Genomic DNA, 12,500 nt, shown 5'->3' with positions numbered 1-12,500 from the left:
ACTAAGTACATGGATTTTGGACAACAAACAGTTTGAATGTGTCTAGACTGTTTTCTGACATTGATGACCAAAGAATGAACCCAGAAAAATAATCTGCAGGTTTATCAATGATTTTAAAAAATATGTTAGTTGCAGACCTAAATCAATTATTTGACCAAACATGTCAGCACTGCCCTCCAACAGCCATCTCTTAATTCTCGCACCTGTGTTAATGTGTACTGCCACCTGTGTGGATGTGTTATATCGGCAGAAGTGTGTTACCTCGTGAATGACATTTCTAAACTAAGAACTTCACAAAAATAAACCTACACAGAATCGAAGTGAGAAGAGAGGGGTAGAGAAGCAGAAAAGAGAAGAAGAGATGTGTGTCACTGTATTAGAGCACTCAGTGCAGATATTCAGTGTGTTGCATAACATTAACCCCTGGTCCCCCCTATTCTCAAAGTAGGGGAACAGGGGGCGGTGGGGACGAAGGGAGATAAAGTAGGTTTCTAAGGAACTGACATCACCCCCCTACCTCCTTTCAGTTCTGAACTCCCCCTCATCTGTATACTCTCAGTTTCTCTCTTTGCTCTATTCAGCTCTTCTCTGTGATTGGCCAGATCATGATGGCAATCAGCCCGGCCCCTCTGTCAAAGCCAACCCACCCCCCTTTCCCTTTGCCAACTTTCTCTCTCTTCCATGCAACACACAACAGCATACTTGCCCCACCCCCTGCACATCTCTTACTCCTGACAACGGAAGCATCCCTCACCTTCAGGGAAAACATGCACCAGCGGAAAACAACTCGTACAACTTTTGAGTGTGACGGTTGTATGAAAACATGCATGTGCATACCTTGCTCATACTGTACTAACAAACATTACACCTCCCACCAACAGAAACAGGAATTACTTACTCAGCAAATCTAGAATCAGCCTGAAGGCCCTGTGACTCTTACCACCACTAACAGAGGGTTTCATATAATGTCTGACCTTGCTATCAGATGCTAAATTGATCATTTATGTGTGTGCAGGACCTCATGCATGCATACAAGAATATACTGTATGTATGTGCATGTTGCTAAACACATCTTTGTGTGTGTGCGTGTGTGTGCAGAGAAAGGATTAGCTGGATTAGGCCCCCTCTCAGCAGGGACCCCCTGTGGTGAGGAGGAAGCCCCCCAAAACCAGGTCATCTCTCTGCCACCAAGTCTATAGCGACCTCCCATACCCTGAGTGCGCTATACTGCCAGGAGACGAAGAAGACTACACAGCTCTCTGCAGAAGACCTACACAAGGATGTGATCTTAAAAACTATTCCCAAAAAAAGTAGCCAAGAGCTACTTGAAAAGACAGTTTAACGTACAACATACATGCCAATGTTTTTATACATTCAACATACGTCATAGAAGAGAAATTTGTCAGATGTACACAACACCAATAGATTAAAAAACAAGAGAATGATGGGAAGCAATACATATTTCATGAGATTCCATATTCATGTGTGTTTTCATATTACCGCTTTCAGATAAGATAACTGTTAAGATAGAAATGTCATCTTCTCCATATACAGAATAAGATCAAACAAATTGCTCTCACATGAAAAATCTGACACAGCTGCTTATACTAAGGCTAATTTTCAAGTTAACCAATATCACATTATTTAAGAGCTTTAGTAATCAAAGACAAGTCATGCCAAAGATGCATTTATGTTCAAATCCTAGTTGCATCATTTTCTCAAACATCTCTCATTTCACCTTGATCGGTCCCTGCTACTGGTCAGTCTGCTCAGGTAGTTTCCCACGCAAAGTCCTTACCTCACGTCACCACCTCCGCTTTTCTCATTCTTTCTGTTCGTCCCCTTCTCAGCTGCTATTGCCAATCAACTGACAGCACTTTGATCACTTAGAAGAACCCACCTGTTGCCTTCCTCCACCATTCGTCTGCTCATACCTTCTACTATCTGCTGTCACTCTGTCCCTAACTCAATCTTTGCTTCTTGGATTTTGCAGAGTAAATACACTGCCTCATATTATTGCTGCTACTGTACATCTTGATAGACCCACTCAAAACTCTGAGTACACGTCAACAATTCTCTTCGGCCAAGAGGCTTATTGAGAACTTATTATATTGTCGAGGTGAGATGAAAGTCAATGTGCAACAGTTCCCCCGTGAAAGTAACAACCCTTAAAAGAAACAATCTGCTTGTTTACTAAATTTGGCTTACGACTTGATTTTACTTAACCATTGAGGAACTTTTGGCTTTTCTGGAATACGGATAATATCTCAAGTAGAGATGTCACACTATGATATAAAAAGATACACAATTGGTCCTGGAAATGAAACATGTTAGCTTAACCTACTTTATATTGAAAATAAAGGGTTCAGAACTGGCGTTATATCCAGGTAACTACTACATGTCCCACTACTACATAACTACTACGTATATATACAAAGTTAACAGTAGTGTTATGGGTGGATCTCAAAGAAGATATTTTAAGTGTTTGACCCTTTAGAGTCACTTTTTTGACAGCACACTTTGCAAATTGGATATCTATCTTCTTTATCAGGTCCCTGGTCATTTTGTAGATATCTAAATGCTCCCACCCTGACGATTTAAGACAATTTTTTGTCGGATATAAGGCTGGATTGTCAGCTCCCACAGACATTTTTACAGCTCTTCTTCTCAACACTTCAGGTAAGTGCCATGACTCTGACACACACAAAATAACCAGGCGCCCACACTCACGAGATGAGACCATGACTCGCAAGATTTGTTTTTCACAGGGCCACATTGCAGGAATCTTCTACCATTCTTATGGTTATGAAACTGTGATGTTATGTTACTGCGGTTATGGCAAATCAGTTAATCCCAGCATGCCTAATCTCAAACATTGTACTGTACGCTGGATTGCATCAGTAGAAGAGCAGAAATGTGACCTCTGTGTACTTCTTTGAGATTTGAGATTTTGCGGGCTCTGCAATGCTGGTGTGCACACAATTATGTGATGAAAGGCCTTGTTGAGAGCCGAGAGCCGAGACCCTATCTGACCCATGTTGAGCCCCCCTCACTCTCTTACACTCTGTCTCCTTCTTTTTCCCTTTCCTTTTAGCTCTCAAACAGGTGGGGGGGGGGGGGGGGGTAAAAGAGAGACGAAGAAGACGGGTAAAACGGTAGAGAGGTGACCACAAAAGAAATGAAAAAAGTGAGAGGATTGACAGAAGAGAGAAATGATAAGAAACTGAGAATGGAAGTGCTCTGACTTGCAGCTGTAGCCGAGTGTCTCCTCATGCAGCTCCACACCCCCGAGCACCCCGACCCCTGACAAATGTGACACTCCAGCTGCCAAACTCTGTCACCCCCCCCCCCCCACACACACACACACACACACACACACACACACACTCCTCTCCAAACCCCCACCCATACCACCAACCCTCACCCCCCAACTCCAGCATTACCATATGTATGGCTCCCCTCGCCCCTGATTATGCTAATCACCTGTCCGGCCCCTGCAGCCCCTAAAATGGGTGTATTTAGCAGTCGGCTGGCTCCCAATGCAGCTTCCCCTGGGCTCGAGGTGTACATTCACACACTCCTCAATGGGCAGATTCTTCCACGTTGCTGCCTTCATTCAGGTCCCGCTCTCCTCTCCCAACCCCCCATCTCCACCCCCCAAAAATCCTATTCAATGCCAACAGATTCGCAGAGCAGTGGAAAGACTAGTAGGGCAAGAAAACCCTGGCAGAGAGACTGTTTGTAGCATGTGCGTGCATGTGTGCAGTGGTTGTGGTTCAATTAAAAACACCCAACATATTGAACAAATGATGTATTAATTGGTTTCCAAGAGGATGTGTGATATTTGATGCTACTACCAATTTAAAAACCTTGAAACTTGCCACAGATCATACACTATGTTATTTAGTAAAATAAGAGACATTTAAAAAATAGAGAAACAACTCTTCCATCGACTCCTACACTATATTTAAAAAAAAAATCTCATCCTGTATCTCCTGTCAATGCCTGTCCAATGCAAGCCAGGTGAGCCATCTCCCCCTGCTGAATTTACTACCCTCTGATTGGCCCACAGCCCAGCCATAACAGACCGTGACATGAGCCTTAACAGCCAATCTCAACCAGCCATCTCTCTGTCATTTCCTGGAAAGATGGCCCATGATTCCAGGTATCCCAAAATCACACATTCCAAAGTGTGGAGAGAGAGAGATAGATAGAGAGAGAGAGAGAGAGAGAGAGAGAGAGAGAGAGAGAGAGAGAGAGAGAGAGAGAGAGAGAGATTGAATGGAAGAAGGACTAAATAGTACTTATTTTCCAGTTCAATCTTGCTTTACATTTTTATGGTTACTGTTACACTAGGGCTGGATATCATTTGAAAAAGATCAATAGTAGTGTCAATATTAGCATTGGTCTGCCATAGTTCTTTTGCATCTATGGAGTTGACCAATTTAGAGCCACCACACATGTAAATGTTATCATTGAAAATGGCATCTAATAAGTTGATTCACTTCGTCTCCCAGCACAAAGCACTTAACGACAAACAAAATAAAGAATACGCAGATGCAGAATTTAAAGGCACAATGTACAAAGGATGTATGAACGATGAGCGCTCTAGGGCAGCTAAACAATAGTGATTTTTAATGTGATTTTTAATGTGATTTTTAATGTTATTACGAATAACAATAAAATGCATCAGACTCAGGTTTCTGTATCTAACGATTTTTATGGGATGACAGATTTTTTTTAAAAATGCATACGAAAAAACAGGTTTGGTGTGCAAAGGCCTTTAGTTGCTAACTTGTGCAGTGTAAAGTGGGTTTATGAGAGCTTGTTTGCTCAAAACGGCGGCCTGCATCAAAAAAGTTGCTGGTGAGAGCAGTGAGAGTATAACAAAACAATAAAGTTACAGTATGGAAAACCAAAACAATGAGTATAAAGATGCTAAAACACTGCACAGAAGCTGATGGGATCTATGGAGTTGGGTTTGAGCTATCTTTTTCACATTACACAGACATTTGATCCATTGATAATATAAATATATGGATAAAAGCAGCTTTAAATTTAGAAAAAAAGCTTAAGAATCTGACTATGCAATATCAGTGCTCAATCTACTTTTGCACCTGTGAGCAGGACCATTGTATCAGCACACTGGATTAAAACGTTCAAATTTACAGCAAAAAAGGCGACGTTTTAAGCATTTTGCCTGATAAAAACCCAGTAGGTTTTGCCTTTTTTTTTCATCCAGTGTGCAGATGATCATCTTTTTTTTCCTATACTGAATTTGTTATCCTGCATCTGGCCTAAATATAGTGGGACACACACAACTACTGTTCTGCACTCACTGTGAGCAGCCCTGGACAAACAAATGTCAGATTTAAATATAAAACAAGAAACCAGGGAGACAATAACTTAATAAGACAATAACTTAATAATACAATAACGCAACAGTTATTTCACAAGTTCCCAATGTCCTTGTGCTTCAGTCAGAGTTGCAGGGTTGTCTCAGTACTGAAGACTATTTTACTCTGACACATACTGACTCAATCTGGAGCCTCAAACCTCTCAATCATCTGAGAGAGGAAATGTTTTATATCTCTGTATCTTTATGCCTTGCGTGTGCATGTGTGGTACTTGTGTAATTGCTGTTGTTGCCAGATTCTTTGACGCTGTGCTGTAGGAATTGAGATGAACTACACTGCTACGTATGTAACCCATGTGTGCCAGAGGGGCTAAAAAATTCAAATGACACACACATTTTGGAGATGTTTATAGTTTGTATTAAAAAAAATCCTCTGCGCTGCAATCTGAAAAGCACCAATTCACACCCCAATCTCCTTGTGTAAATCACAAACACACTACTTCTCCTATACTCCTGCTTCTACCATCGCTCGGACACACACACACACACACACACACACACACACACACACACACACACACACACACACACACACACACACACACACACACACACACACACACACACACACACACACACACACACACACACACACACACACACACACACACACACACACACACACACACACACACACACACACACACACACACACACACACACACACACACACACACACACACACACACACACTGCTGTTTTGTAGTTTCTCCACCCCTCTGGCAGTCAGGGCTATGAGGGAGGGAGGAGGGGAAAGGGAAAGAGGGAGGGAGGGATAGGAGGGGAGGGGAGGGAAGGGAAGGAGGGAGGCCAGACCACCCTGCTCTCATGGCAGGGCTGAGTGTTTACATTGCTGTGGCTCACTCTGTAATACATCTGGCATTCTGAGGCCACTCTCTCCAGCCAGGGACGGGGGAGTGGTGGAGGTGGAAGACGGGGAGGAGGCTCGGTAAAGAGAGAGACCTTTCTGGCAGAGAGGGGGAAAAAAGAGAGAGAGAGAGTGAGAGGGAGGGAGAGAGAGAAGGAGAGAGGGAGAGAGAAAGAAAGAGAAGGAGGTAGAGGGGGAGGGAGATTCTCTCCACAGTCTCCTGTGGTCGGTCATTCGCAGGGCTCTGGTTTTTGAATAAGAGCGCCTGAAAGAATGCAAAATGTAAACAGAGAGCTTGGAGGCATCTCAGGATGTCATTTGTGAATGGGAGTGCATTCGCCTTGAGAGCACACACACACACGGACACACAGCATGGTTAACAAACACATTTTTAAGTTAATTCAAATTTACTCTTGCCAGGTAGGGGTAATATACACAAAACTGCTCTCAAATGAGGGAGAGCTAGCTTAAGAAAACAGCGCTTGTAAGTCTGTGTACAGTACCAGAGGCGCAATGTTTCCCCACACTAAATCCCTAACCAGCAAGCCTGCACTTTTCATCAACTCATAAAGTTTAACACAACATGCTGGAATGTTATTCCTTCTATAGAGATTTAATCCTGTTTGTAGTAAACTGATACACACAAACTTAATTGACTGCAGTTTGGAAAATGTTAAAAGTGTGCATGTGTGCACACTCACATTTGTGTGTGATTGTGGATGGAGAGAGAATGATAGATGCCTCTTATGTGGTGTATTCTGTGCAAACTCGAAAAAAAATATTGGGTGTGGGCGCATTTGATTGCTTGCGGCTGCTGAATGAAAGCAGTTGGAGATGGAGTGTGAGGGACAAAGTGAAAGAAAATGAGAGAAAAAGGAGGAAAACAGATGAATAAAGAAGACAAAAAAGAAAAAATATGCCCATCAAAATAGCCTGCCATGCTAGTCCTGGTCAACCACCTACTCATCCACACAACCAAAACTCCAAAGCTTCTCTGCATATAAGAACGTGTATGTGTGTGTGTGTGCATTATGTGTGCGTGCATGTGTACATAAGCTGGATAATTCAATCATGCAAACCACAATCCTCTCAGTGGAGACGCCACATTCAGGGCTCTCCTCCTCCTTCTCCTCTTCCTCCTCATCTTGGTCCACAAGAAAGGATGTCAAGGCTTCTTCCGCATGCACTTACCATTATACCGCTCCCTTCCCCGCTGCCATTACCAGCAAAACAACAAAACAACCACCAACTCTTGTCAACTCAGCTCTTAATCACACTAGATACAAAACAGACATGCAAGGGAGGGAGGGAGTTGCTTTAGAAAAGAAATGTTTGGTCCTATCAGAGTGGATTTTGAAACCTTAAATCTGACTGAGGATGCACACAGACATGGATTGGCACCACTTTAACTGTTACCATATTGATATCACGGACAAGCTGAAGGCAGAGGGACGATAAACAATTAACATTCAGGGAGTACCACTTTGAAAGGCCTTGTCTTTGTTGTGTAATTTAATATCAGATATTCTGTCATTACAACAGGACTGATGACTTTCATTAATGTGGAAGTTGGATATTCGTTTGAGTTAGAATGTTCAGAGATTGAAGCAAAACTTATATCTGATTCACTGCCCTCTGCTGGAGGACAGATGTCAAAAAAGGTTAAACACAAATTCATAAAACAAAATACTGACACAGGAGAACAATGATAGTCTCCTAACATCATCTGGCTAATGAGCTGCATTCACACACACATGCACATATACAGGGCACAAACAATGCCTGGTGACAGCTGTGGCTTCTGCTGCGGCTTAAGCCCCCCTCCCCTCTGCTGTGAGTCTTCACTCTGCACCCAGGCCACAGGGTGAGTATCAGGTGAGGTTTTAAATAGCGGGGCCTCTACAAGATGACCTCAGGGTCCCAGAGGTCTACCCCGTGGCCCCAGGCCTCTATACTTGTGTCCCCCAAGAAAGCACTCCGGGACCTGGGGCCTCCCCTCAGTCTGGAGCCTTGAGACTACTATCCATAGCCCCATGACCCAGTCCAGGCCATAAATTTGGGGACCATAAACTAATTTCAGCTTGAATCACTCACACATATCTCTGTGTCTATGATGAAAATCAAGACATCTTCTGAATGCTACAAGCCCCATCCTCTCTTTAGTCCATGCTAAAGCTACAGACTAACCACAACTCAGCCCAGATTACAGTACAGCTCCAGTTAATCTGCTTAACCCCCAGTTTCAACTTGAACCCTTGCCTTGGGAGAACATTTGGAAATGGAGCTTTTGAAGCTCAAGCTCCATTTCCAAATGTTCTCCCGCCTGTAACCTCTCTCACCCATCAACACACAGCCACATCTCCAGCTCCACACCAGCACAGACACAGAGTGAAAGAGTGAGGGGCCGCCTTGCAGGAAGGCCAATGTTTACGCGATACTGTTTTAATTAGAGGCAGGCAGTGCTGCTATTTTCTTTACAATTTGGCCCATGTTTGCCTTAACCCAAAATGCCAAGGGATGGCTCCATTTTCCATTTATGGCCACGAGGAACTCTAAAGGGGTCTTATTCCTCTCTTCTATACCTCTGAACGTGGCTTAAAGTTAATCATCGCAAGATCATCTGGAATCATCCGCAATTTGAAACTATGAATGTATCTGAAGTTTAACACAGGCCAATAGGCTTGACTTCTGACATTGAGGAAGGGACACGAAGGGCGACAAGCCACATTTGTGTGTGGGGAGAGCAAGGTAGGAGACCACAATACACTGACTTAAAGTTTGAGTCAGGCTAGTCAAGACCAATTAAGACCAGTCAAGTCCAAGCCCATGTCCAGTCCAGTCCGAGTCAAGACCAAAGGTCCCGAGCAAATTGAGTCCTGTTGCGGATCATAATTCGCAAAAGTTTCCTTCCAATGCTAATATAGTTATTAAGGATCTATAAACCAAATTGATCTATCTTCTAACTTCAAATTAATCAATGCATAGAATTTGGGAAACCTTCTGTACAACTGATACCGAATCAGCAGCCAGAAACAACTTAACCAGTTCTCAAAAGCCGAGTCAAACCAGGCACAAGACCAAGACAAGTGCAATACTCAAGACACTCAAGTGCTATAGCCCTGGTTTGAGTCGACCATTTCCTGTGAGCCAAGCATTTATCCGCAGTCTGGATGCCCTTAATTCATGCTACTATCAATTTTTATGTGAACTAGGTAGGAAAAAAAGACTTAGAAATATTACTATCATTCTCGAAATGTTAAGCAAAACACAAACCCCCCATGCAGCCTCATTGGTTTGACACAATCGCCTCTTTGTGCAGGCATACGTTTCACTCCCAATTGGTCTCTGTCGCTTTGTCTAATAAACAGAACTTCCTGTGTCTGAGTGTTTATAAACAGTGCTGAGTGAGCGCTGTGTGAGAAGAGACAATCCCTCCGAAAGCTGTGGCACGTGACAGCGTGTAGAATAAACAAAACTAGCCAGCTCCAGTACGCACGGCTAATGGTGGTCTGCTGTAGACCTCGGCACTAGCAGAAAGAAGGTGATGACGGACACAGCATGAGATCACAAAAAATGCAGCTCCAGTCAATTTGGAAAGGAACTGAGAGATCTGGGGTCCGTTTCACAAAGCAGGTTCAACAAACTCGGAGTCTAACCCTGAACTCTGAGTTGATCTACTCTGAGATAGGAAACTCTAAGTTTTCAGTTCCAGAACAACAGATTTGCGTTAGTTTAGTTTACAACTCGGAGTAGTTTGACCTGGAGTTAAGCGCGTGCACCACAAGTATAAAAAGACAGCATCAATGGAGCCCTGATTCGACGAGTCGCCATGGCAACGGGGAAGAGGCGCGCTACGCTACTACTGGAATTGGAAATATTAATGCGCTCATACGGAGAGTATGAGCAGGTTTTTCACCGTAAGTGTAACACCGCTGCAGCAGCAAAAGAGAGGAAGACGGCGTGGGAGAACATTGCTGCTCGGGTCAGTGCGTAATTTTTAAATGTAGTCCTGTTGCAATCAGGATAAATTCTCAGGGGGAACTGCTTGAGTGGTAGTCTATTAGTTTATTTCATTTAGGTGCAGTCCTATGGGGGAGAAGCGCACTTGGCAGCAGCTTAAGATGAAACATAAAAACATTGTTCAAACAGGTAAAACATCGGCACAATCTCATGGAGACGCCTCAATTTGAGCATGTTTTACATTATAAAGTAAATATTACCGTAAGTGGCTGTTTTATATGATGTATAAAAAACTCCCATTTGCAAAAAACGCAGCGCAACACACAATATCTGCTGGGATGTGAGAGCGTGACTTTGGTTGTTAATGTTGGAAATGTAAGGACGGATGAGGTTGTGTATGAAATGATGCAAGGACGTCTGATAATCATCTCCTGACGAATATTTAATTCTCTGTGCAGTAATGCTGCACCTTCATCCACGGGATCGTTATCAAAAGGACATGCCATGGTAGTGGAAATTACCATGGCCATGAAATTACCATTACCACCTAATATAACTTCTAATGTCTGATTTTTGCAATGATTTTCTGAAAAGACAGACGGAACTATACTACGCCAAAACTCGCCCGCTGACTGAATGAATGAGGAAATCAAATACGTGTGTGGCTGAAAGAGGGCGGAGACAGAGAGAAACTCGAGGTTTGCTGAGAAAAACCCGACCAGGTTAGGTTCAGTTAGCATGTTACCATGGTAACTGGCCTAGAGTTTAAGTTACCTCTCTTTGTGAAACAGGCTACAGTTACCCCTCTTTCTCTGGTTTGAGTTACCTCCCTTTGTGAAATGGAAAACTCAGAGTTTCCCTCATTTCAGGGTTAACAGACTCAGAGTTTTCACTAAACCTGCTTTGTGAAACGGACCCCTGAGCTAGGTGTCTTATGTGTATGTGAGTGTATGTGAGTATATGTGAGTGAATGTGTGTGTATGTGTGTGTCCACAGGCCACACAGCTTCCAGGCAGGGTCGTCCATGGGTCGCCTGAGGAGGGCAGTTCCAAATGAAACATAAACAGCCGCTCTGTCCTCTCCTCCTCTCTCCTCTTTTTCCTCTCAGACGATGGGCCAGTCCCCCAGTACGGCCCAGCACAGCGTTCCATGGTCTAGGCAGAACTAATCTATCCCTCAGCTGTGCAGTCTAATCTAAACAAACAGATCTCTCCCCATCAACATCTGGAACCCCTCACGTACCGGGACCTAGGAAACCACCGCAGCCCAGTCTCTTTGTCAGTCTTTGTGTGTGTTTGAGCAGGTCTCTGTGTATCGGTATAAGCCAGTGTGAGACCATGTTGTAGATGTCTACCAGAGGTCACTTAACCTGTTCAAGATTAAGCTAGCCTGGTCTGACAATACCAAAACTATACGGTTTAACTTCAGTGAAAGACAAAAAAGTAAAGGAATGCTATAGAACAATTTAATCATTCGTTATGTGCGGGTGAATTTAATGTTACGCAAACAGTGCCACAGCTAACATACAGTAACAATACACGATAAACCTTTTATTCAAAAAACAATGACAAAATCCTGAACCGATATGATATGTATTTGATGCAAAAAGGTCTTCATATTTGAGAAGCCGCAACAGCCCTACTCAATAAATTACTTCCAATTAATCCATACGAACTTTATTTTTTTGAGTATGAGACATTTCATCCCCTGTAGACTTTAAGTGTGGCTGTGAAATGGTTTGCAGTTTGCTGCTTCATGAAGCAACGTCGCTGCAGTCAGCTCGAATTTGTGACAGTTACAATGTATTTTAATCACAGAGAGGCTATTCCCTGTATATATTTAATCATATTATTTGATAAATAATTATCAAATTGGTCAGTAAAGACTTTTCTGTCAGTCAATTTCTGGCACACAAGGCCAGTTTGCAGCAACATTCAGTTTCATATGGAGCCCTTCAGCGTAATACACATGACCGTGGTCTGACATGTGAAAAGGGTGTAAAAACCGTGTGCTCCTCTGGCTACAATCAGGAGTCCTGCACTGTGGAGGCTCCCCTCTACCTAAACTGCAGCCCACTGCGCCTGCGCCACAGATTAAAAGAACACGCTGTCTGTCAGACCGCTACAGCAGCACGCAAGGAGAGAACAACCAACCAGGGGAGGAGGTGCTGTGTTTGATCTGTGCAGGAATCAGTGTGCTTTGATTTTTGATCTCATGAGCTATACATTTGTTATTTGGAGGGGGGTAAAGTGGGGA

General features: G+C 43.3%; 1 protein-coding gene across 1 annotated transcript in view; it reads right to left on the bottom strand.

Annotated features, from left to right (window-relative positions):
- The window catches only part of ptch1 (patched 1), a 50,601-nt gene that overhangs the window by 34,847 nt on the left and 3,254 nt on the right, over positions 1–12,500 (bottom strand). The window lies entirely within an intron of this gene.

Source organism: Echiichthys vipera, assembly GCF_963691815.1.
Source record: "Echiichthys vipera genome assembly, chromosome: 4".
Classification (NCBI taxonomy): Eukaryota; Metazoa; Chordata; class Actinopteri; order Perciformes; family Trachinidae; genus Echiichthys; species Echiichthys vipera.
This window is presented reverse-complemented; position numbering and strand designations above follow the sequence as displayed.